This window comes from Pseudorca crassidens, chromosome 10 (genome assembly GCF_039906515.1).
Source record: "Pseudorca crassidens isolate mPseCra1 chromosome 10, mPseCra1.hap1, whole genome shotgun sequence".
NCBI lineage: Eukaryota > Metazoa > Chordata > Mammalia > Artiodactyla > Delphinidae > Pseudorca > Pseudorca crassidens.
In genome coordinates, this window is record NC_090305.1 from 78,818,903 (window position 1) to 78,844,103 (window position 25,201).

The 25,201-nt window shown below is 38.5% G+C and overlaps 1 protein-coding gene across 36 annotated transcripts in view; it reads right to left on the reverse strand.

The window, feature by feature from the left end:
* Positions 1-25,201, reverse strand: part of FHIT (fragile histidine triad diadenosine triphosphatase) — a 1,451,597-nt gene that overhangs the window by 1,149,473 nt on the left and 276,923 nt on the right. The window lies entirely within an intron of this gene.

Sequence of the window (25,201 nt, forward strand, 5' to 3'; positions counted from 1 at the left end):
AAGATAAGTCTGAGGCTAGCAGAGGTTCATGAGGTTTAAGGAAAGAAGGCTTCTCCATAATATAAAAGTACAAGGTAAAGCAGCAAGTGCTGATATAGAAGCTGCAGCAAGTTATACAGAAGATCTAGCTAAGATAATTCATGAAGATGGCTACACTAAACACCAGATTTTCAATGCAGATGAAATAGCCTTATACTGAAAGAAGATGCCACCTAAGACTTTCATAGCTAGAGAGGAAAAGTCAGTGCCTGACTTCAAAGCTTCAAAAGATAGGCTGAGGACTTCCCTGGTGGTCCAGTGGTAAAGAATCCACCTTACAACGCAGGGGACGGGGGTTCAATCTCTGGTCAGGGAACTAAGATCCCACATGCTGTGGGGCAACTAAGCCCACATGCCGCAACTACTGAGCTCCCGTGTATCAGCTAGAGCCTGTGTGCCCCAAACTACAGAGCCCACGTGCTCTGGAGCCCGTGCACAACAACTACAGAGCCCATGTGCCCTGGAGCCTGTGCGTCACAACTAGAGAGAGAAAACCCGCACGCCACCACTAGAGAGAAGCCTGCATGCCACAACTAGAGAGAGAAAAACCTGCACACCACAACTAGAGAGAAGCCCGCACACCACAATGAAGAGCCCGCATGCCTCAACAAAGATCACACATGCCACAACTAAGACCTGACGCAGCCAAAAATAAATAAATAATAAATAAATCTTAAAAAAAAAAAAAAGACAGGCTGACTCTCTTGCTAGGGGCTAATGCAGTCACTGACTTTAAATTGAAGCCAATGCTCATTCACCATTCCAAAAATCCTAGGGCCCTTAAGAATTATGCCGAATCTACTCTGCCTGTGCTCTATAAATGGAACAACAAAGCCTGGATGACAGCACACCTGTTTACAACACTGTTTACTGAATATTTGAAGCCCGCTGTTGAGACCTACTGCGCAAAAAAGAGATTCCTTGCAAAATATTACTGCTCATTGACAATACGCCTAGTCACCCAAGAGCTCTGATGGAGATGTACAATGAGATTAATGTTATTTTCAGCCTGCTAACACAACATCCATTCTGCAGCCCATGGATCAAGGAGTCATTTTGACTTTCAACTCATTATTTTTTTTTTTTGCGGTACGTGGGCCTCTCACTGTTGTGGCCTCTCGCGTTGTGGAGCACAGGCTCCGGACGCGCAGGCTCAGTGGCCACGGCTCACGGGCCCAGCCACTCCGCGGCATGTGGGATCTTCCCAGACCGGGGCATGAACCCGTGTCCCCTGCATCGGCAGGCGGACTCTCAACCACTGCGCCACCAGGGAAGCCCTCAACTCATTATTTAAGAAATATGTTTTTGTTAAGACTACGGTTGCCACAGATAGTGATTCTTCTGACAGATCTAGGCAAAGTAAATTGGAAACCTTTTGGAAAGGATTCACCATTCTAGATGCCAGTAAGAAGATTTGTGATTCATGGGAAGAGGTCAAAATATCAACATTAACAGGAGTTTGAAAGAAATTGATTCCAACCCTCACGGATGACTTCAAGGGGTTCAAGACTTCAGTGGAGCAAGTAACTGCAGATGTGGTAGAAATAGCAAGAGAACTAGAATTAGAAGTGGAGCTTGAAGATGTGACTGAATCGTTGCAACCTCATGATAAAACTTTAACAAATGAGGAGTTGCTTCTTTACGTACGAGGAAAGAAAATGGTTTCCGGAAATAGAAAAGATCTCCTGGTAAAGATGCTGTAAAGACTGTTGAAATGACAAGAAAGGATTTAGAATATTACAAAACTTGGTTGATAAAGCAGTGGCAGGGTTTGAGAGGATTGAGCCCAACTTGGAAATAAAATGCTATCAAACAGCACTGCATAGTACAGAGAAAGTGTTCATGAAAGGAAGAGGGAATTGATGTGGCAAAATTCATTGTTGACTTATTTTAAGAAATCGCCACGGCCACCCCAACCTCCAGCAACCACCACCCTGATCAGTCAGCAGCCATCAACATGGAGGCAAGACCCTCCATCAGCTAAAAGACTACAACTCACTGAAGGCTCACATGATGGCTAGCATTTCTTAGCAATAAAGTATTTTTAATTAAGATATGTACATTGTTTTAGAAGGTTAGCACAGTGTTTCCTAACAAAAGCACTATGGCATTTGGGGTGAAATAATTCTTCATTGCCTAGACTGTCTCATGCACTGAATGACATTTAGCATCCTTAGCTCCTGCCCTCTAAAGGCCAGTAGGACTGCTCACATTTACAAATGCTCCCAAGGAGAGAAGTACCTCCTAGATTGAGAGCCACTGGCCATTGACCATGAGGTAGAGAAAGTGACATTTGCAAGTGAGAATTTCAAGGAACTGAGAGGCCAGATATGAGTAATCTATGTGGACATTCTTACCTAGAATGATGGCAGGAGAGTGATGGGCACAAAGACAGTGAGCTAGGGAATAAAATCATCAATAAATACAGAGGAATAGTAGGCAGTAGGATAGGCTGATCCCACATGCTTTAAAAGTACTTCTGTGGATGAAGAAAAAAGAAGCTGTCTAGAAGTGACAATGAGGATGAAAAGAAGACACCAACTCCACGCCAGACACTGAAAAAAACCCACACACCACCTGAGGGTGACAGAGAAGCAATATCCTTAGTGGGCAGCCAAGAGTATCAGAGCAGCACTGTCCAGCAGAACTTCCTGTGATGATGGAAATGTTGTATAGTGACACTGTCCAGTAAGATAGCCAATAGCCACATGTGCCTATCAAAGCCCTTGGTATGAGGCCATTGTGACTAAGGAACTGAAGTCTTCACTTTGTTTAATTTAAATTAATTTGAACATAAATAGCCACATGTGGCTAGTGACTACCGTATTCTACGGTGGAGAAGAGTAAAAGGTGAAGGGAGCATTTAGAAATAAATTTGAATTTGAAGACACAGGAAATTCTTCTTAATGTTCAAGTCTTGAGAAAAGGGGCAAAGGTAGGTGTGACTCTAGGTAAGTTGGTGTTTCTGGAGAAGGAAGATGAGAGAAGTAACACTCAACAGCATCAGCATTTTCAATAAACAGGATTCCAAAAATTCATCTTAAGTCATTTCTGCCTCCTCCTGAAATCAACTTCTGTACCATATTGCTATGGAAGGCCCTTGAGAAAATCTCCTTCAAAGTCTAAAATGTCACCACCATGTAAGAATTGTTCCTTCTCATGAGAAGCCCCTGTTATTAATAGACTGTGGCTATTGCCTATTTTTCTGGGATCTAAGTGTCCCTTCCCCAAAGACTGGCTTTCTATGTCTAACAAATGGAAAAAAAAAGTTACTTCTGAAAATTCCCCATTAAAAGATGCTGTTGTTTAGAAATCATGTTTCTTTCTTTTCTGTAAAAGAATAGAAGAACATATAAGAACATGTTCTTTGTTATCCAAAATGAGGTAGAAGTATTCTGATTGGCCGCAGCCATAGGCCTATGATTTGTGCCTTCACAAAATAATAAAAAAGGGTCATGCACCACCACGGCCACCCTAACACACACACACACACACACACACAAACACACTTCCAGAATGGCCCCATGGCCATACCCTTAGAGGCTTGGCTGCAAACTTACCAACAACAACTCTGTCAATATGTTTTTTTTTTTTTTTTCCCAGTACGTGGGCCTCTCACTGTTGTGGCCTCTCCCATTGCAGAGCACAGGCTCCGGACGCACAGGCTCAGCAGCTATGGCTCACGGGCCCAGCCGCTCCACGGCATGTGGGATTCTCCGGACCAGGGCAAGAACCCGTGTCCCCTGCATCGGCAGGCAAACACTCAACCACTGCGCCACCAGGGAAGCCCTGTCAATATGTCTTCATCAACCAAATGAGCAACGCCAACGTGGGACCCAGGACCACTCTCTTGGTGGAAGAATCCCAGGTTCAGGCAGGGGACAGGCAGAGTGCAGGTAATATCTAGATATTGCTTGACAGTGCATTTGATTGGGAATAAAGGAACAGTAAAACACTTCTGATTAGTTTCTGTCTGTTAGTGTTCTCAATTTCCACTTAATTGCAATCAAAATATCAAAATATTCTCTGCCCCCAGAGAGGGGACACAGTCCCTGTTTTAATAAACCCTAAAATACATAATTAAGAAATAACCTCTGCAGGGCTAATCAGCATGGCACTATAGCTGGTCAGATTCCTTAGTGGACAAACGTTAATTTCTCTTGGTCCTAAGGCAGAGTCTTTCCCTTAAGTGTCCTCACCAGATGCCAGTACATGTCCACTCTGTATCTTGTAGGCTGAGGGCCTTATACATTAACCATGCTTCTGAATGCTAAGGATGGGCTAGAGTCAGGCAAAAGAATCAAAAAACAAAGAGCAATAGATGTCCACAATGTTGGCGAGATGTATTCTATCAGATGCTTATTAGCCTTGGATCAGCCCAGGATACAGATTTAAGCTTCCACTGTAATGAATTCCATAGTTTCCAGTAGTTGATCCATTAAACTAAGAAGTTATTCTTGCTTTCCCCTTTGGTTTCCCCTGATGGGACTTTAATCAACATATAAGCCAAAAAGCATCCTGGTGCTAGGCACTCCAGTTAACTATTCTATTCTCTGGTCACTGCCAAAGACAGTCATCTTGCAACTTAATTTTACTGGGATCAATAAAATTCAAAGGAGAGTAGGTGAATGGAATGCTTAAAGTCCATCTCAGCTACTGAGAAGAAACCCTGCAAGTCACAATGAAGAGCAGCAAAAAGAAACTGAATTATTAATTCCCATTGCCTCTCTGTCCACAAGCTCCCTCTGGTGGAGGAACTACTAGGTAATGAAATAGTTATAATAACAATAACCAAAATTTGGGAAAAAAAAGGAAAGAAAGGAAGACAAGAAAAGGCAATCCACAGCAAGACAATCAATCCCTGTAAAACTGAGAGTCAAACGTAGTGATTAGCAAACATGAGCTACAGCTAGAAAACCACTTACAGATGAAGCAGTGTGATGAATGATTTACCAAAAGGTCAACACTGCTCTTTTATCTTCACCACCCATCAGCTTCCATTGCCCTCAATTTGTCTGGCACATAACAAAAAGCAGGCCATAAAATATTCACCATAAAAATTAACCATATTTTGCAACATCAAAAATAGAAGCATATAGTTGGATGTAGTCTAAGCATATGGGCCAGCTTCTCAGTTAGAATTCCTCATATACATTGTAAAAAGCGTTGACATTTAAAACCCTGTTATAAGAGGTAACGTACTCAGCAAGTACCAGAACCCTCTGCCCTATGCTCAGCTTTGCTGATCCACTGTTAGTACTCAAACCAGGGAACGCACCATTAATCCTCTCCCAAAGACCACAGCAATAACGGCAGGAGAGGGGCTAGTGTCAGCATTTCCCCTACTACTCCCTTGGAAGCCAGACTTCTCTGTAGCTTCTGCTTCTAGCTGGCGTGGATGCCAGGCTTTCGATCTCAACATGCCTACTATACATTCTGACAAATGAGCTGGGAGATGAACTACCTTTACACTCTCATTTGACAATCTTTATACAAAAAGGAACACAATACCAGATGAAAATACATTTTCAAGCTGGAGGGATTCTAAATATTAACATAACTGCAAACTGCCAGATCCCCTTAACCAGAGCTGCAAAAGTCATTTTAACTGAACTGATTAAATTGATTCCATCAAAAAACAGACCACTTCCCTCCTCCCTATCCTGTCTCTGAATTTACCAGCTGCTTCTCTGATTTAGTAAAATCAATAGGATATTTTGCATCTGGTAGATATAATCTAGGTTACCTGATTTATTGAAGAATTCTTCTCCCCAGACTCTGTTTAAAGAGATTACCTAAAGATCTGGTTATTTACTTATATCATTGTTATTTGAAGATTTGAAAAAAGGTGGGGGGATCAATATCATTGTTACTTAAGGATCTGAAAAAAAAATCAAAATGAAAGAAAAATGGTCAAAACAGTTCTCAAAAAGAATAGCTATGAGGATGTTCATCACCACATTATTTATTTTATAAAAGTAAAAGTTGAAAATCCTACATTTCAAACAAAAGAAGACTGCTCAAATTAACTATGGTATAGTCATCAAGTGGAATATTATGTAGACATTGAAAGTTATGTAGCAGAATATTTAATAAAATGAAAAAATATTCATGGTATTATTAAAGGGAAAAAACACATTGAAAAAACAGTAAGGTATAGTATTATCAGATTTATTGACAATGGCCTTATTTGGATAAGACTGAAAGTTTGGCAATTGATTAGCTAACTCATTTTCTGTTCACAGCCCCCTTACTCCAGCACCCCCTTTAAAGCTAGGGGTGATTCTATAAATGAGATATAAACAGAAGTCTGCTTGCTGGTGCTTTTTTTGTCCTGATTAAAAGGGGGGCAGATGGGGCTCCTTCTTCTGTTGTCTATACCAGACTGAATCAGCTGATCGATCCATAACCACAGACTGTGCTCTCAGTCAACAGTGGGGGAAAGACAAATCCTTGCAATCAACTATTAGATACCACCAAAAACAGTTGCAACTTGATCTGTTTACTCATCTTTTAACCATTTGGGTTTTTTGGGGTGTTTTTTTTGCAGTACACGGGCCTCTCACTGTTGTGGCCTCTCCCGTTGCGGAGCACAGGCTCCGGACACACAGGCTCAGTGGCCATGGCTCACGGGCCTGGCCGCTCCGCAGCATGGGGGATCTTCCCGGACCGGGGCACGAACCCGTGTCCCCTGCAACGGCAGGCGGACTCTCAACCACTGCGGCACCAGGGAAGCCCCTAACCATTTGTTTTATTGTCCACGTAGATATAATCAAAGAATAGCCCCTAGGAATCTATGGAGTTTTAATGAAACGAAGTTAAGGCTTTGGGTCGTGTGAAGAATAATAAGCACCATTCCAAGAGCAGGGCAGCCACATTTCCTCTCAATTGCAAAATACAAGCTAGTCATCTTGAAAGCTGGAAAATTCACTCTCAATATACCTTGATAATAGGAATAAATATAGGCATGTATCTCAGCCATTTATGGCCCAAATAAACAAGGGATAAAATAGTATCAGTAAGTGACAGAAATATCAATACTGCCTAGATTTACATATATCTCTTACTAGAGCAGCTACCATTTTACACTGTGGCAATCTGTTTGCATGTCCATCTTCCCACTAGACTATAACCTCCCTTTAAGCAAGAACCAGTTTCTTTCATCTTTGCTAAGGATGCCCAAGTCTTCCTCCTTCCAAGCTCTCAGAACCAAACTTAGTCTCCAATGATAGATGCCTATAAAACATGGCAGCAATTTTGACTCTTTCTTCATTCTAAGTCATCCTACTTTAAAAAAAAGTCAACAACTTTTTAACATTTCCAAAATATACTGAAGGAAGGGGAAAATCACACATTAAATTCTTGTCAAGTAACATTTACCTCCTCAAGCCCTGACTAATCAGAAATGACTGGACTTGGCAGCTTCTTTCACCACTTGGTCTATAAGCTAAATTCAGCTCCTATTGTGCCAACTGGAAAATGACAACATCCCTTGCCACCTCACACAACATCACATCCCACCAGTCACTCTAGAGTCTGGCAATCTGGTGTGACCATTCCACATCAGATCAAGTAGAAATTATAAACCAAATTTAAAGGGTCCTAGTAGCCCCATTCCAGAAGAGCAATGGTGAAGTTAGAAGAGATTAGAAGGGTGCCAGATTTATTACTATTGATTCCCTGCTGGCAATTTCATGAAAGGATATCCATCACAGAAATAAAGAGAGCATCTGGCTCGTTTCCAACTATTTTGTCTTCAAGTTCTTTAAAAAAAAATCAACCAAGAGGATAAGAAACTAGGAATTGGCAGATGGGGCCCAAGTTTCTCTACACAATAAGAAGCCTTCATCACTACATCCTAATTATGCATACCTGCTCCTGCAGAGTCCAATACATTTATTTATTGAGCCTTACCACTGCCATCCTGGTAACCCAGAGAAGAAGCCAATCTATAATGACTCAAGCCACATTTCACAAGACTCCAAAGGACACATGTCGTCATTTGCTAAAATGACTCAATCCAGATAGAAAGCATTCTGACCTATACATAATTGATTGACCTTTGCTATGCTTTCCTGGTTATTTATATACTATCATATGCATGAATGTGTATCGGTGGTATTTACATTTGGCAGCTACTTTGGAGAACGCATTATTCAATTGGGATTTGAAGCTTTTTAGGACCATTTCCTGACCAAATATTCATAAATGAAGGACAAGAAAAGATGTTACCTTAAAAATAACATTTAATAGGCTCTGGAAAGTCTAAGGAAGCTTTGTTACTCTAATTGTTTTAAAATACAGTGGATAAGATCTATGTAAAGCTGAATTCAAAACCCTAAGACCAAGGATATTAAAGGGCATTTTATCTATTTTCCAGTTAGGGCTCAATAATGATAGTAAAATATGCTTTACCGAAGGAGTGGAGTATTTTGGATACTTGTGAGAAAAGCATCCTGTGGAGAAGGTAATTAGAGACTATAATAAACAACCAGAGAAAAGAGCACAACTATATGATGCTCTTTGACTTTTTAATTATGAATTTTGTTTTCCAAAAGGGGTAAGCTACAAATTAAATATTAATCAGATGATCAAGATGGTTTCAAGATAATCACAGAAACAGAGGCAGATGGAAACACTAGATTAGGGAAAGAAAACGTGTAGCAGGTATGTCCTTATTTCCACTTTGCATACTCAGGGCAGACATCAATAACTGATCACTGAATTCTTAACCAAGAGCTCTGACATAGACTAAACACTTTTCCAGTACTACTCAAGGGAAACACTACCAAAAAGATGGACTTGGAACGTGAAGTGAAATATATTTGCCATTGCCTAACTAAATCATACAGTTCATTTCAGATCCCAATACATATTAAATATCAAGAACAGTAATGCCATTATGAAATACTCCTAATTCAGTACTCCTTCATTTGCTTGTCTAAACTAAATTTCCAGTGATCTGAAGGTGGATTCATTGGCACACATTGCTATTGTGCCTTAATAATATAATTAAATAGTTCTCAAATTGATTCTCTCTTGCTGTCATAGACTCCCAAACCCAATATAAAACTAAACAGATTTTTAAAACCAAAATTTAAAAGCAACATTTTGAATCCTAGGAAAACATGAAATCAAATTCAGCAGGTTTCTCTGACTCATGGTAGATTGGTATGATCCCTAGGGTAAATAAAAAGCAAAGAAGGGGTCTAACCAGAATAAAATGGAAATGCTTATATGTTCACAGAAAAATATTATACAGTGTTGAAAAGGAATGGCCTACAGTCATAAGTATCTACAGGGATAAATCTTAGAAACAAAGAATAAAGTGGAAAGAGCGTATGCTGAAGACTACATATAGCAGTGCTTTCCAACTTATGTACTTCAGTGACTAGGTTACAAAGGTCTTAACATATTGATCCCCTTAGTTCTGGGGGTGAATAGTAGCTGGAGTGGCCAGAGTCTTTTAGTGGGACATGAATAGCATTTATCCCAAGGCACTGTACAATATTTTCAAGTTCAGTGTATGCCAAGATGTGAAGAAGTTGGGAAGCACTGACATATGGTATAAAGCCATTTTTATAATGCTGAAAAACTAAAATATATCTTGTTTAGAGATATATACACATGTGGCAAAATTATTTTATAGGAGAAAAGAAAAGCAAAGGATGGATGAGTGGAAAATGCATCCAGTACATCCATTCCTTCAGGATAATGGCTACTATCAAAATGGAAACACAGGAGATGAGATATAGGGAAGGAACACATGAGTAATTTATAGTTCTTAAATTGGACGGTAGGTTCATGGGTGTTTAGTTTATTGTGCTCCAAATATACTGTTTTATAAATATAAAATATTACATAATGCTCATTTTAAAATATCAAAGTTAAGAAGCTAGGCAACTTTCTAGCTTATTCAGGATCAGTTTTTCACAGTGGAATCTCAAGCATCTCAAGCATAGATACAACTTCTCAGGGAAGGCTTTAACCCAAAGGTTTCTAATGGTCAAAACCCTACTCAAGGGGCTTCCGTGGTGGCGCAACAGTTAAGAATCTGCCTGCCAATGCAGGGGACACGGGTTAGAGCCCTGGTCCGGGAGGATCCCACATGCAGCAGAGCAGTTAGGCCCGCGCACCACAACTACTGAGCCTGCACTCTAGAGCCCGTGAGCCATAACTACTGAAGCCTGCATGCCTGGAGCCCGTGCTCCGCAACAAGAGAAGCCACCGAAATGAGAAGCCTGTGCACTACAGTGAAGAGTAGCCCCTGCTCACCACAACTAAAGAAAGCCCACACGCAGCAACGAAGACCCAACGCAGTGATAAATAAATAAATGTATTTTTGTTTGTTTGTTTTGTTTGTTTGCTGTACGCGGGCCTCTCCCTATTGTGGCCTCTCCCGTTGCAGAGCACAGGCTCCGGACGCGCAGACTCAGCGGCCATGGCTCACGGGCCCAGCCGCTCCGCGGCATGTGGGATCTTCCCAAACCGGGGCACGAACCCATGTCCCCTGCATCGGCAGGCGGACTCTCAACTACTGCGCCACCAGGGAAGCCCTAAATGTATTTTTTTAAAAAAAAAAAACACCCCACTCGATGATGACAAGATTTTGTTCTAATCCAACTAAGAGTTTTCATAACAATTAGATGGACACCTAAAGTTCCATTTCCACACTCAAACAAAAATATCGTAAAAAACATGTGCAAGCCTCTTAATTAGGATTCATTTAGTTACAAAAAAACAAAAATCCACTGTGGAGCTCAAGAAAAATGGGGGTCAGAATCAGAAATTAGAGGTATCCCATAGAACATAGGACAGGAAGTACAGCCAGGTCTCATGAGGAGCCAGAGCCAGAAAGAGGGGGGCCATTCAGATCCAATATTGATACATTTTGGGGCTATAGGATCTTGTTATCTCTATTTCTTTCTGGAACATTTACCCTATTGCTTCTACCTTAAGATGTGCTTTCTCTGCTTTGGCATTGACATGACCAAATATTTGTATCTCTTCACAGCTTAAGTGGAAACCAAGTGCACACCACTTCAAAATGACCAGAGGAAAAGAATCTGATTAACCAACCAAGGTCAAGATCAGTCCACACCTGGTCTAATCAGCCATAACTATCTGCAAGGAGTTACCAATTCAAATACCTACCAGGTAAGGCAGGTAATTAAACATGTGAAGCTGACCAGGTGTGAAACAAGGAGCTGGGACTAAAGGGCCTACAACAAACAGAGCTCCTGCCGCTTCTCAACTTTGGCTGTGTAATAGCAGAAATCCAGGTTTTCACTGAAATTTTCTGATTTACAAAACTTATCAGCAGGCCATATTAGGCCACGGGTCTCTGCTGTCAGTGTCCTACAAAGAATGAACTGTGGATATGCCAGATTCAGAGGGTCACAGTGGACAGACACAACCGTTAAGTGCCAGCCCTTTGGGTGAAAGGCCAGTTCTCGCAGAAGGGGTCATGGATCAGGCAGTCCCTCCAACAAAGCTGGGATTATGCATTACTCTTACATATACACCCTCACACACAAACACATAGCTAAGACTCTAAAATTATCTTGTTCAAGATCAGATACTAAACTGGGTGGAGATAGTTTTCATGTGGCTCTGTATGGGTTCACAGAAAAAATCAGTAAAGTACACAAAGAAATGAGACAAAGCAAACTAGAGCCAGAAAAAGACAGCATCATCACCTTCTTCTTTTCTATCCACAGATAGCCAAAAATGCTGCCATAAAAAGACTACTCACTACAAAGCAATTATAGATTCTTTTTTCAATGAACTAAGGGTGACACAGGTGCTCTTATCTCAATTTCTTCATCATACCAGAACTGTTAGATACAGAAGTCTTAACTTAGATGTGACTTTCTCTAGGAAACCGGGCCTGAATCCCTGATCTTGGGTTAGGCAAGTGCCCCCTTAGGTGTTCCCACAGCATCTTGCCCTCGCTCGCCTACATGCCCAACCCCCTGCCCGCCATGGCACCTAACCGGTAATATCCGTGCATAGCTATTTATCTCTGCATGTAGGTGAGCTTCCTTTTACTTTTTTTAAAATTGAAGTGTAATTGACTTTCAACAAAATGTTAGTTCCAGGTGTACAACATAGTGATTCGATAGTTCTATATATTACAAAATGATCACCACAATAAATCAAGTTACCATCATCACCATACAAAGTTATTACAATATCACTGACTATACTCCCCATGCTGTACATTTCATCCCCATGACTCATTTATTTTGTAACTGGAACTTTGTACCTCTTAATCTCCCTTACCTATTTCACTCATTCCCTCACTCTCCTCCCCTCCGGAAACCACTTGTTCTCTGTATCTATGAGTCTGTTTCTGTTTTATTTCTTCATTTGCTTTGCTTTTTAGATTCCACAGATAAGTGAAATCATGTGGTATTTGTCTTTCTCTGACTTATTTCACTTAGCATGCTGCTCTCTAGGTCCATCCATGTTGTTGCAAATGGCAAGATTTCATTCTTTTTTATGGTTATGTGTGTGTGTGTGTGTGTGCGCGTGTGTGTGTGTGTGTACCACATCTTCTTTATCCATTCATCCATCAGTGGACGCCTAGGCTGTTTCCATATCTTGGCTATTGTAAATAATGCTTAAATGAATATAGGGGTGCACATATCTTTTCAAATTAGCATTTGCTTTTATTTTCTGCAGAAGAATACCCAGAAGTGGAATTGCTGGAAATCCAGCAGAATCCACCCAGAAGTGGATTTTGTGGTAGTTCTATTTTTAATTTTTTGAGGAACCTCCATAGTGTTTTCCACAGTAGCTGTACACATTTACATTCCCCTAGGTGAGCTTCTTCAAAGCAAGGATAATATCTAGTCCTCCTTTATGCCCCAGTGCCTATTCATTGAGTAAATTCATAGAGTCAGGCATATTGAAAATTTTATTTCTATTTTTTAGCAATCAATTCAGGGAAGAAAAGTTGAATTTAGACTTGATTCCTCCCTATTCTTTTGTATGAACTTAAAATTTTTCAATAAAAACACTTTGACTCAAACTAGAAGTACATATATCATGTTGAGTTATTACACTCAAAACCACACAGTTGTGGGGTTTTTTGTAATATGTAGTCATATTTAGGCTAAAAATCCTCAAAGGCACCCTCTGTCAGCTTGTAGATATGCACAGATTCTTCCCAATAAACCTATATTGATGTAGATATAAATATAGAAGAATAAGGCATGGTAAAATTCTCTACCTAAGGACATAAAATCCATATACCTAAACTTAGGAGAAATTTGGAGAAGTACAGTATATGCATGTCCTGAAAGACTTATGTTCCATTCTAAAGAAATGAGTCTTGGCACACTTCCCTAGTGCCAAGAACTGTTTAGCAGGAATTAATTTTTAAATGAAATAAGCTAAAAATGAAATAAATGTAGTATTATTTATAGATAAGTCTTATTCTTCAGTAATTATTGAAGCTGACACTGGTATGTTTTATCATTGGTAGTTGGACAAAGTTTGATCAACTGTCTCCCTTTTCTCATGAAATATAGATGCAATGTTCTGATTCTCACTGCTATCCCAGGTCTGGTGGTGCTTCATCATGTTCAATTTGGTAACCTAAATAATGTGGGGGAAAAAGAGCGTAATTTCAAACCAATAAGTATATCTGCGACGGAAAGAAGTGAGGTTCACGTCTCAGACACTTGTGCCTAAGTTAAGACAAATTAATTTTAAAAGATTTAATGTTTTATCTTGAACAGGGGGGAGTCTTGTTTTCTCATTCTAGCTAGATGGAAGTATCTGGCAAATGTCTTCTTTGAAAAGCATTATTTAGCAATGGAATTATAGTCAATGTCATAAGGAAAGATAAAGCAAACTGAAGGATAAAAGGATAAATGAAGAAATGTATAGCAACACTTGCTAAGGCAAGTTCCATTCATGAGTATCACCAAATGAAAGGGATACTGGATTATATCAAGTTCAACAACGTTCCTTACTCCAGGAATTGTCAGCCTTTAATATTCATAATGGTCCTCCTGAATTTTCAGGAGGGGATAGAGTATGCAGAATTTGCCATGCTTATTGTCTATATAAAGGCTTTACCACTCTTGGGAATACTAGTGCTATTGGTCAAAATTCTAGCTCTATCACTTAGTAGCTGTGTTCCCATCCATGTGCAAATTTCTTAACCCCTCTGAGCATCAGTAACCTCATTTGAAAATTTAGTCCTTTAATTTACATTTCATCAGAATTTCTGTCGTTGACTTTCCTTTGAAGTTACTTCCTATAATTAGTAACAGATAATAATATCTTCAGGGACTTCCCTGGTGGCGCAGTGGTTAAGGATCCGCCTGCCAATGCAGGGGACACGGGTTCGAGCCCTGGTCTGGGAAGATCCCACATGCCGCGGAGCAACTAAGCTCATGCACCACAACTACTGAGCCTGTGCTCTAGAGCCCAACGAGCCACAACTATTGAGCCTGCATGCCACAACTACTGAAGCCTGCATGCCCAGAGCCTGTGCTCCGCAACAAGAGGAGCCACCACAATGAGAAGCCCGTGTGCTACAACTAGAGAAAGCCCATGTGCAGCAACAAAGACCCACGCAGCCAAAAATAAATAAATAAATAATTTGTAAAAAAACAAAATATCTTCAGCTGCAGTAATCCATCTCCTATTCAATTTACAAAATATATATACATTCTTTTATGCATTCAACAAACAATTATTAAGCATTTGGCATATGTCAGGCTAAGCTAGTAACAGGATATCAATATACACAGAGCTGATGGTCTTGCTGGGGAGACAGTGATGAAATCTTAACACAGGTTAGCAGCAGGTACCAAAAAGAGAGACTATAACAAGAGGCCTAAACTGTAGGGGAGAAATATTGGAGTTGAAATCTGAGGAGATGAAATTAAGTTAGTGGAGATAAACGAAACAGAATTCTAGAGGCTAAGGGAACAAGAATGTGCAAAGACCATGTGGCAGAAGGGAGGAGAGCGATTTTAAGGAGGAGAAAGGGCAGTGTAGTTGGAGTTCAGAGAGCTAAGGGAGATAATATGAAAAGAATCAAGAGAGAAAGACAGGGGGCTGTGTTAGGCTTTGGAATGGTGGAAATGGTTTCCACCTGGAGAGTGGCATAATCAAACTAGCATTTTGAAAATCTCCCTCAGGCTATATTTGGAAAATGGATTGGATGGGGACAAAAGTGGATGCAAGGGAATCAGTCAAGAGGCTATTGCAGTAATAATGATAATTTAGACTATTATGGGAACAGTAGATACAGTAGAATTACAACAAATCTGAGAGATATTTAACAATTGGTAATGAATTGGGTAAAGGAGTTGGGTTCATTTTACACAATCAAGTCTTAAGCATCAGTATTTGATCTGGTATGTAAAATGTACTTCCAAATCAGTTGATGCTTTTTCTTTACTATATTATGGCAGATTTATCTCAATTACTATAATACTTCTCCTCTTTCAAAAACTGTCATGATTCTTAATCATATTCCACAACGGTCATTGTTGGATGTTTATGCCTTATGGAATAGTGGAACCAAAAACTTTAAAATACATTTATGTTAAATATATCATGTGTCTTTTTGTACATTATCATTACTCTTAGCTTAATACATTGTAAACTGCAGTGCTCACCTCCTCACCCATTTTCCATCAGCACTGGTAATATGGACTACTTGTTCCTGCCTACAATTCACTCAAGATGAGAGCAAATTTATTTGTGGGAATATGTAGGAGGTTTGCTCTGGGAACAAAGGAACAGTACTGTACATCACATTGGCGGTTATCCTTCCTTCCCAAAATTGCTGCTTAATCTCGTCAACAAACAAACAGAACACAGTAAAATAACAAGGATTACAAATACTTAAGAGTTTAGTGGACTGACTGCCCATTTGTTGAATTTGACAGGAAGGGTAAACTTGGTCTCAATATATACATTTGAATTTTAAAAGATTTAGACAGAAAGTTGATGACTCTTTGAAAACAATATTTTAAAAGTGTATTTAATACATAAATAAAAAGGAGAGAATAAAAACATTTACAGTGGTTACTTCTGAGGAATGGGTTTGGGGTGCCAGTATAGGGGACTTTGCCTATTACTTTATATGTTTGAATTTTAAAAGCAGGCATTATTTGGTAACCAAAATAAAAGAAAAAAGAGCAGATATGAAAAAGAAGATCAATAAAATAATATCACTGTTTTGTAATGCCAGGATAGTGAAGGCAACATTTATCACAGAAACAAAATGTATTACACTAGACTTTCATTACAAACAACTACTTTTCAAGGTCCACGATCTGACTAACCCATGGCATTTATCTATACACTAAATCTCCACAATCAACTTGATGTACCCTGCATCTCTGGAGTACCTGACTAGACAACAAATTATCCCAAAATTGAGGCAGTAGACTTTGGGAGCAACTGTAGATTTGCAGTTTGCTTTCTGCATCTAATTTTTTTCTGGTTTTATGTTTATCTTAGTTTAGGATTTAGGGTTTATTACCATTGGGAGATTTGTTTATTGATTTGCTTGCTCTCTTCCTTGTTTTTACTATATATATATTTTTTTTTTCCTTTTACTCTTTTAGTGAGTGTGTCTGTGTATGCTTCTTTGTGCAATTTTGTCAGTATAGCTTTGCTTTTACCATTTGTCCTAGGCTTCTGTCTGTCTGATTTTTTTTAAATTACTTTTTAATTTTTAATAATTTTTTCTATTTTAATAACTTTATTTCATTTTTTTTTCTTTCTTTCTTTCTTTTTCTCTCCCTTTTCTTCTGAGCCGTGTGACTGACAGGGTTTTTGTGCTCTGGCCAGGGGTCAGGCCTATGCCTCTGATGTGGGAGAGCCAAGTTCAGGACATTGCTCCACCAGAGACCTCCTGGCTCCACTTAATATCAAACAGCGAAAGCTCTCCCAGAGATCTCCACATCAACGCTAAGACCCAGTTCCACTCAACAATCAGCAAGCTACAGTGCTGGACACCTTATGCCAAACAACTAGCAAGACAGAAACACAAGCCCACTCATTAGCAGAGAGACTGCCTAAATTCATAATAAGGTCACAGGCACTCCCAAACACAGCACCGTACACAGTCCTGCCCACCTGAAAGACAAGATCCAGCCTCATCCACCTGAACACAGGCACCAGTCCCCTCCAACAGGAAGCACACACAAGCCATTGAACCAACCTTAGGCACTGGGGGCAGACACCAAAAACAATGGGAAGTATGAACGTGCAGGCTGCGAAAAGGAGACCCCAAACACAGTAAGTTAAGGAAAATGAGAAGACAGAGAAACACACAGCAGATAAAGGAGCAGGGTAAAAAACGACCAGACCAAACAAAAAAGAGGAAATAGGCAGTCTACCTGAAAAAGAATTCAGAGTAATGATAGTAAAGATGATCCAAAACCTTGGAAATAGAATGGAGAAAATAAATGCTTAACAAGGACCTTGAAGAACTAAAGAGCAAACAAACAATGATGAACAACACAATAAATGAAATTAAAAGTTCTGTAGAAGGAATCAATAGCAGAATAACTGAGGCAGAAGAATGGATAAGTGACTGGGAAGATAAAATAGTGGAAATAATTACCGCAGAGCAGAATAAAGAAAAAAGAATGAAAAGAATTGAGGACAGTCTCAGAGACCTCTAGGAAAACATTAAATGCACCAACATTCGAATTATAGGGGTTCCAGAACAAGAAGAGAAAAAGAAAGGGACTGAGAAAATATTTGAAGAGATTATAGCTGAAAACTGCCCTAATAAGGGAAAGGAAAGAGTCAATTAAGTCCAGGAAGCACACAGAGTCCCATACAGGATAAATCCAAGGAGAAACATGCCAAGACACATGTTAATCAAACTATCAAAAATTAAATACAAAGAAAAGAAAATTAAAAGCAGCAAGGGAAAAGCAACAAATAACATACAAGGGAATCCCCATAAGGTTACCAGCTGATCTTTCAGCAGAAACTCTGCAAGCCAGAAGGGAGTGGCAGGACATATTTAAAGTGATGAAAGGGAAAAACCTACAACCAAGATTTCTCTACCCAGCAAGGATCTCATTCAAATTCGACAGAGAAATTAAAACCTTTACAAACAAGCAAACGTTAAGAGAATTCAGCACCACCAAACCAGCTTTAAAACAACTGCTAAAGGAACTTCTCCAGGCAGGGAACACAAGAGGGGGAAAAGACCTGCAATACCAAACTGAAAACAATTAAGAAAATGGTAAGAGGAACATACATATCGATAATTCCCTTAAATGTAAATGGATTAAATGCTCCAGACAAAAGACATAGTCTGGCTGAATGGATACAAAAACAAGACCCATATATATGCTGTCTACAAGAGACCCACTTCAGACCTACGGACACATACAAACTGAATGTGAGGGGATAAAAAAAGAAATTCCATGCAAATGGAAATCAAAAGAACACTGGAGTAGCAATTCTCATATCAGACAAAATAGACTTTAAAAGAAAAATTATTACAAGAGACAAAGAAGGACACTACATAATGATCAAGGGATCAATCCAAGAAGATATAACAACTGCAAATATTTATGCACTCAACATAGGAGTACCTCAATACATAAGGCAAATGCAACCAGTCATAAAAGGGGAAAGTGACAGTAGCACAAGCAAAGTAGGGGACATTAACACCCCACTTTCACCAGGAACAGATCATCCAAAATGAAAATAGATAAGGAAACACAAGCTTTAAATGATACATTAAACAAGATGGACTTAATTGATATTTTTAGGACACTCCATTAAAACCAACAGAATACACTTCCTTCTCAAGTGCTTATGGAATATTCTCCAGGGTACATCATATCTTGAGTCACATATCAAGCCTTGGTAAATTTAAGAAAATTGAAATTGTACCAAGTAACTTTTCCGACCACAACGCTATGAGACTAGATATCAATTACAGGAAAAACTCTGTAAAAAATACAAACACATGGAGACTAAGCAATACAGTACTAAATAACCAAAAGGTCACTGTAGAAATCAGAAAAGGAAATCAAAAAATACCTAGAAACAAATGACAATGAAAACATGATGACCCAAAACCTGTGCGATGCAACAAAGGCAGTTCTAAGAGGGAAGTTTATAACAATTTAATCCTACCTCAAGAAAGAAGAAATATCTCAAATAAACAACTTAACCTTACACATACAGCAATTAGAGAACAAAAAAAACCCCAAAGTTAACAGAAGGAAAGAAATCATAAAGATCAGATCAGAAATAAATGAAAAAGAAATGAAGGAAACAAGAGCAAAGATCAATAAAACTAAACGCTGGTTCTTGAGAAGATAAACAAAATTGATAAACCATTAGCCAGACTCACCAAGAAAAAAAGGGGGAAGACTCAAATCAACAGAATTAGAAATGAAAAAGGAGAAGTAACAACTGACACTGCAGAAATACAAAGGATCATGAGAGAGTATTACAGGCAACTATGTGCCAATAAAATGGACAACCTGGAAGAAATGGACAAATTCTTAGAAAACCACAACCTTCTGAGACTGAACCAGGAAGAAATAGAAAATATAACAGACCAAACACAAGCACTGAAATTGAGACTGTGATTAAAAATCTTCCAACAAGCAAAAGCCCAGGACCAGATGGCTTCACAGGCGAACTCTATCAAACATTTAGAGAAGAGCTAACACCTATCCTTCTCAAACTTTTCCAAAATATAGCACAGGGAGAAACACTCCCACACTCATTCTACGAGGCCACCATCACCCTGATACCAAAACCAGAAAAAGATGTTACCAAAAAAGAAAACTACAGGCCAATATCACTGATGAACATAGATGCAAAAATCCTCAACTAAATAGTAACAAACAGAATCCAGCAGCACATTAAAAGGATCATACACCATGATACAGTGAGGTTTATCCCAGGAATGCAAAGATTCTTCAATATATGCAAATCAATCAATGTGATACACCATATTAAAAAACTGAAGGATAAAAACCATATGATCATCTCAATACATGCAGAAAAAGCTTTTCACAAAATTCAATGTCCATTTATGAAAAAACCCTCCAGAAAGGAGGCATAGAGGAAACTTACCTCAACATAATAGAGGCCATATATGACACACCCACAGCCAGGATCCTTCTCAATGGTGAAAAACTGAAACCCTTTCCTCTAACATCAGGAAGAAGACAAGGTTGCCCACTCTCACCACTATTATTCAACATACTTTTCGAAGTTTTAGCCACAGCAATCAGAAAAGAAAAGTATTACTTTTTTCCAAATCGGAAAGAAAGAAGTAAAGCTGTCACTTTTTGCAGATGACATGATACTATACATAGAGAATCCTAAAGATGCTACCAGAAAACTACTAGAGCTAATCAATGAATTTGGTAAAGTAGCAGGATACAAAACTAATGCACAGAAATCTCTTGGACTCCTGTACACTAATGATGAAAAATCTGAAAGAGAAATTAAGGAAACACTCCCATTTACCAATGCAACAAAAAGAATAAAATACCTAGGAATAAGCCTACCTAAGGAGAGAAAATACTTGTATGCAGAAAACTATAAGACACTGATGAAAGAAATAAAAGATGATACAAACAGATGGAGAGATATACCATGTTCTCGGATTGGAAGAATCAACATTGTGAAAATGACTACACTACCCAAAGCAATCTACAGATTCAATGCAATCCCTATCAAACTGTTCACAGAACTAGAACAAAAAATTGCATAATTTGTATGGAAACACAAAAGACCCCAAACAGCCAAAGCAATCTTGAGAAAGAAAAACGGAGCTGGAGGAATCAGGCTCCCGGACTTCAGACTATACTGCAAAGCTACAGTAATCAAGACAGTATGGTACTGGAACAAAAACAGAAATATAGATCAATGGAACAGGATAGAAAGCCCAGAGACAAGACCATGCACATATGGTCACCTTAATTTTGAAAAAGGAGGCAAGAATATACAATGGAGAAAAGACGGCCTCTTCAATAAGTGGTGCTGGGAAAATTGAACAGCTACATGTAAAAGAATGAAATTAGAACACTCCCTAACACCATACACAAAAAGAAACTCAAAATGGATGAAATACCTAGAGGCAGAACACTCTATCAGATAAATCACAGCAAGATACTTTTTGACCCATCTCCTAGAGGAATGGAAATAAAAATGAAAATAAACAAATGGGACCTAATGAAAATTAATAGCTTTTGCACAGCAAAGGAAAACATAAACAAGATGAAAAGACAACCTCCAGAATGGAGAAAATGTTTGCAAATGAAGAAACTGACAAAGGATTAATCTCCAAAAACTTTACAAGCAGCTCATGCAGCTCAATATCAAAAAAACAAACAACCCAATCCAAAAATGGGCAGAAGACCTAAATAGACATTTCTCCAAAGAAGACATAAAGATGGCCAAGAAGCACATGAAAAGCTGTTCAACATCACTAATTATTAGAGAAATGAAAATCAAAACTACAATGAGGTATCACCTCACACTGGCCAGAATGGCCATCATCAAAATATCTACAAACAATAAATGTTGGAGAGGGTGCGGAGAAAAGGGAACCCTCTTGCAGTGTTGGTGGGAATGTAAATTGATACAGCCACTATGCAGAACAGTATGGAGGTTCCTTAAAAAACTAAAAATAGAACTACCATGTGACCCAGCAATCCTACTACTGGGCATATACCCTGAGAAAACCATAATTCAAAAAGGGTCATGTACCACAATGTTCATTGCAGCTCTATTTACAATAGCCAGGACATGGAAGCAATCTAAGTGTTCATTGACAGATGAATGGAGAAAGCAGATGTGGCACATACATACAATGCAATATTACTCAGCCATAAAAAGAAATGAAATTGAGTTATTTGTAGTGAGGTGGATGAACCTAGAGTCCGTCATACAGAGTGAAGTAAGTCAGAAAGAGAAAAACAAATACTGTATGCTAACACATATATATGGAATCTAAGGAAAAAAAACAAAAAATGGTTCTGAGGACCCTATGGGCAGGACAGGAATAAAGATGCAGACATAGAGAATGGACTTGAGGACACGGGGCGGGGGAAGGGGGAGCTGGGATGAAGTGAGAGTGTGGCATGGACATATATACACTACCAAATGTAAAACAGATAGCTAGTGGGAAGCAGCCTCATAGCACAGGGAGATCAGCTTGGTGCTTTGTGACCACCTAGAGGGGTGGGATAGGGAGGGGGGAGGGAGACGCAAGAGGGACAAGATATGGGGATATATGTATATGTATAGCTGATTCACTTTGTTATAAAGCAGAAACACACCATTCTAAAGCAATTATACTCCAATAAAGATGTTCAAAAAAATGTACAGATTCTTGCCCATCCCAAGATTATGAGGACATTCTATTTTTCTTACCTTATTGAACTTGCAAGAGTCTCTAATACAACGATGAACAAAAGTGGAAATAAAAGATATACTTATTCACAATCTCAACAAAAAAGCTGTCAATAATTCAACATTATGTAGTCGAGGTTTTCTGTAGCTTTTTTGTAGATACCATTTATCTGATTAAGCAAGTACTGCTCTATTCCCATTTTGCTAATTTTTATCATAAATGAGTGGTAAATTTTATCAAAAGTTTTTTTCCTCTCACCTACAGAGATGATTGTATGGTTTTTCATTTTTACTCTATTAATGTGGTAAACTGTGTTGACTGATTTTCCAATAATTAACTTGCATTCTTAGAATTAACCCAACATTTTAGTAATATATTATCCATTTTATATGTCACTGAATTTGATTTACTAACTTTTGCTAATGTTCTAGTTAGGATTTTTGTATCTATCTTCAGGAGAAAAATTGGACGATGATTTTCTTTTAATATCCTTCTTGGCTTTGGTGTCAAGGTTATGCTGTCCTAATGTGAATTTATATTTGACTGTTTCCTCCTTAAATGTTTGGAAGAATTTGCTGGAGAATTTAAGTGGTAATTTCTTTATCAGAAGATCTTTAATTATGAAGCAAATTTCTTTAACAGATATAGGATAATTCAGATTTTCTAAAATGTGTTATATCCGTTTTAGTGTGTTTTTAAGGAACTTAACCATTTCATTTAAATTTTCAAATTTTTTGGCATAAAATTTGGTAATATCTAATTATATCATCCTCTTAATATCTATATTCTAGTGTTATTCTTTTTGCACTTTTGATTTTAGCAATTTGCAACTTATTTTTTTCCTTAATTATTCCTACCACAGTTTTATAAATTTTGTTAGCCTTTTCAAAGAACTGATTTTTGGCTCTATTTATTTTTTTACTGCTTGTTTTCTGCATCAATGACTTCTGTTCTTATCTTTTTTTTTTTTTTTTTTTTGCAGTACGTGGGCCTCTCACTGTGGTGGCCTCTCCCGTTGCGAAGCACAGGCTCCGGACGCGCAGGCTCAGTGGCCATGGCTCACGGGCCCAGGCACTCCGCAGCATGGGGGATCTTCCCGGACCGGGGCACGAACCCGTGTCCCCTGCATCGGCAGGCAGTCTCTCAACCACTGTGCCACCAGGGAAGTCCTGTTCTTATCTTTATGTTCTTCTAATTTCTTTGAGTTTACTTTGCTTGTTTAGATCCTTGAGACTGATATTTAGATCACTGGCTCTCAGCCTTTCTTTTTTCTAATGTAAGAATTTAAGGCTATAAATTTCCCTATAAGTACTGTTTTAGCTGCAACCCACAAGGTTTGATATGTTGAATTTTCATTATCACTTGAATATATTTTTAATTTTCATTATGATTAGTTACTTTGACACATGAGGGAAAGAGTATTAGTTAATTTCCAAATATTAGAATTTTCTCATTTTCATTTTGTTGCTTATTTCCACTTTAATACTATTGTGATCAGAAAATAAACTCCATGTCTTCCATCTTTTGAGATTTGTTGAAAAATGCCTCTGTCTAGACATACATACTAATGGCCAAATGTCTCTTGTGCACTTAAAAAATGAATATTCCTCAGTTGGTAGGTGTAGGTATATATATTTCTATATATTACAATTAGGTCAAGTTTGTTAAATGTGGTATCTGAATCTTCTATATGTTTACTGACTTTTTTTCTGCATGTTCTGTTAATTATTAAAGAGGTATGGTGAAATCCCAAATAAGTTTGAGGATCTGTACATGTCTTGCTTTAGTACTATTAGTTGCTTACTTTTTAATATTTTAAGGTATTTCTATGCATACATAAAACTGCACTGCATCCTTTGGTTAATGTTTGCATGGTATTTCTTTTTTACTTTTAACTTTTTATGGCTTTATATTTAGAGTGTGCCAGGTATAGTCAGCAAATAGTTGTCCTTTATTATGATCCAGTCCAATAATCATTGTTTTTAAATTGAAGTTTTTAGTCTTTCACATTGGTGTTAAATCTCCACCTTAATATGTTGTTTATTTGTCTCATGGTTCTTTATTCTTTAACTCTCCTTTTATCTTCAACTAAACAAAAATTTTTTTCATTATTCTACTTTGTTCCTCTTTCAGCTTGCTAGTTATACTTTTTAATTTATTTATTTATTTTTTTGCGGTAAGCGGGTCTGTCACTGCCGTGGCATCTCCCGTTGCAGAGCACAGGCTCCGGACCCGCAGGCTCAGCGGCCATGGCTCACGGGCCCAGCCACTCCACAGCATGTGGGATCCCCCCAGTCCGGGGCACAAACTCGCGACCCCTGCATCGGCAGGTGGACTCCCAACCACTGCACCACCAGGGAAGCCCCTAGTTATACATTTTTTAAGTGGCTACCCTAGAAACTAAAATATGTTCCATTGATTTATTACACTACCATAATCAATATTTTACCATTTCCTGAATAAGGACTTCACGTTTTTTTAACTTCATTTATCCCACACCCCACTGTCATCTTAGTTATTATTATTGGTTTTTATTGTAATGCTACATATATTTTATCTTTCAAGTTTTTTGTTATGGAGAATTCCAACATATAAAAATTGAATTAACAATGCAATGAAACCCCGATATCCAACAGTTTGTTTAATGATCATTAGCTCATGACAAGTCTTGTTCCATCTCTATTCCCACCCACGTCTCCCTCAACCATATTATTTTAAAGAAAATTCCAAACATCATATCATATCTCTTGTAACTATTTTTTGTCACTT